Raw genomic sequence first — 2,500 nt, forward strand, 5'->3', positions numbered from 1 at the left:
GAAGGAGGGAGGAGGAGGGAGGAGGAGGAGGAGGAGGAGGAGGAGGAGGAGGAGGGAGGAGGAGGCTGGAGGAAGAGGGGGGAAGGAAGGAGGAAGGAGGAGGGAGGAGGAGGGGTAGGAGGAGGGTGGAGGAGGAGGGCTGAGGAGGTGGGCAGGAGGAGGAGGTGGTGGCCATGAGGAGGAGGAGGAGGTGGAGGAGGAGGTGGGCAGGAGGAGGAGGAGGGAGGTGGGAGGAAGGAGGGGAAGGAGGAGGAGGGAGGTTGAGGAGGGAGGAGGAGGGCGGGGTGGGAGGTTGGTTCGGAGGAGGAGGAGGCTGAGGCTGGAGGAGGAGGAGGAGGATGCTTCTTCTCCCCCCCCCCCCCCCCCCCCCCCTCTTCGTCTTCGGAGGGGAGGAGGAGGAGGAAGGAGGTGGTGGTGGTGGTGGTATCATGGTGTTGGTTGTTGTTGGGGTGTGGGGGTTCGGTTTTGGGGGTGGGTGTGTGTGTGTGGCTGGGGGGTTTTGTATCTTATGTCTTTGTGTTTTGTATCATTGTGATTCATACTTGCGATTTTGTGACGAAAAAGTAAAAATAGTAAAGGAAGTAAAGGAGAGGTCAAGTAGTAGTAAAGAGTCAGTACCCCACAAGTACCCACGGTTGGCAGATGGCAACATATGCATAATGTGTAAGAGGGAAGAGCAAAGACAAAAGGTAAAAGTTAATCCGGAAGAAGGTAAGATGGGCACTGAAGAAGAGGGCCGAGAGAGGCAAGAAGGAGAAGCAAGGAGGAGGAAGAGGAGAGACAAATATAAGAGAGAAAGGGAAGAGAGTGAGGGAAAAGAGAAATGTAAGATAGGAAAGAGAGACAATGAAAGAGAGAAAAAATAGAAATTTAAGATAGGGAAAAGAGACAATGAAAGAGAGAAAAAAGAGAACTGTAAGAGAGGAAAAAGAGAAATGTAAGGGGGAAAAGGGACGAAAGAAATATAGGAGAGAATGAAAAAGGGAAATGGGAGAAAAATTTCCGAGAGAAATATAGGAGCAAAACACAAAAGAACGCCTTGAGAACAAACTAAACAGGGACACCGGCAACGCGAACAGGAAAACAAAACAAAGAGAGGAAGACCCAGCGATATTACGCACTCCACCCCTACCCCGTACCCCCCCCCCCCACACACACACAAGGGGTTCCGAGGCGTGTTACTAGTCGCCCCGAGGTAAGTCACCTCCGCGCGCCCGCCCGCACACCCCCAGCCCGCCCTCATCCCGTTCCGCGACCTTGGGCTCTTGCAGTTGCGGCCGGAAGAACGTTATCGCTATGATGCGGCTGCATCTGTCTGTCTTGTCTGTCTATCTGTCCGTCTGTCTGTTTGTGTCTATCTGTCTGTTTGTGTCTATCTGTCTGCCTGCGTCTATCTATCTATCTAATATTTGTCTGTCTATCTGTCTGCCTGCGTCTATCTATCTATCTAATATTTGTCTGTCTGTCTATACAAGTCTGTATCTGCCTGTATCTGTCTATATGCCTGTGTATGCCTGTCGCTATGCCTCACATCCTTAGATCTGTGCATACACATGGAAACTGTATGCAGAAATTAATTACTCCTCTTCCGAGCCACACGTGATCCTGGCTGCTAATCAGGCCACGCGTACACCTGAGAGACGAGACCAAACTAGACTAGATTCAACTCAACTAGACTCGACTCGACTCAGTAGAGGAAGAAGAAACATTGGTGGTGGTAATGGTGGTGGTGGTGGGTGGTAACCATATTAATGCTAGTAAGAGAATTTGTAATGGTAACAAGAGTGGTAACTGTAACAGCAGTTGGGAAAGAAATAGCAATAAAAGTAGTAATAGTAATAGTAGTAGTAGTAGTAGTAGTAGTAGTAGTAGTAGTAGTAGTAGTAGTAGTAGTAGTAGTAGTAATAGTAGTAGAAGTGGTAGTGGTAGTGGTAGTGGTAGTGGTAGTAATAGTGGTAGTGGTAGTGGTAGTGGTAGTGGTAGTAATAGTGGTAGTGGTAGTGGTAGTAGCACCACCACCAGAGCAGCCGCAGCAACAGTATCCATATAAGTTTTAAAAAATACAAGTGTTTCTGCTGCCGAAACTAATTACTACAATACCGGCCCATTATCTCCTCGAGATATATACCCTGACGTCAAATTTTGAAGATAAACGGCTATCATTTTTTATATATCTATAAGCAAAAGTGATTTCGTGGAAAATGGAGGTAAGATAGAGCCTGCTGTGGGTGGGAGAGTGGGAGAGAGGGAGAGAGGGAGAAAGGAGGAGGAGGAGGAGGAGGAGGAGGAGGAGGAGGAGGAGGAGGAGGAGGAGGAGGAGGAGGAGGAGGAGGAGGAGGAGGAGGAGGAGGAGGGCGAAGGGAAGGGGAAGGAGAGGAGGAGGAGGAGGGCGAAGGGAAAGGGAAGGAGAAAACGACTCCTCGTCGCCCACTCATGACCCGATCTCTTCAAAACTGTTCTCGAAAGATCCGAGATTCGGCGCGATAAGGTGGTGTTTGGC

At 49.7% G+C, this 2,500-nt stretch overlaps 1 protein-coding gene across 6 annotated transcripts in view; it reads right to left on the minus strand.

Moving 5' to 3' along the window:
• Gpat4 (Glycerol-3-phosphate acyltransferase 4) overlaps positions 1–2,500 on the minus strand; it is a 38,304-nt gene that overhangs the window by 12,097 nt on the left and 23,707 nt on the right. The gene's annotated exons all lie outside the window — the stretch shown is intronic.

The sequence above is a fragment of the Penaeus japonicus genome, unplaced genomic scaffold (assembly GCF_977035675.1).
Source record: "Penaeus japonicus unplaced genomic scaffold, GWHDUDI00000001_assembly GWHDUDI00000027, whole genome shotgun sequence".
NCBI lineage: Eukaryota > Metazoa > Arthropoda > Malacostraca > Decapoda > Penaeidae > Penaeus > Penaeus japonicus.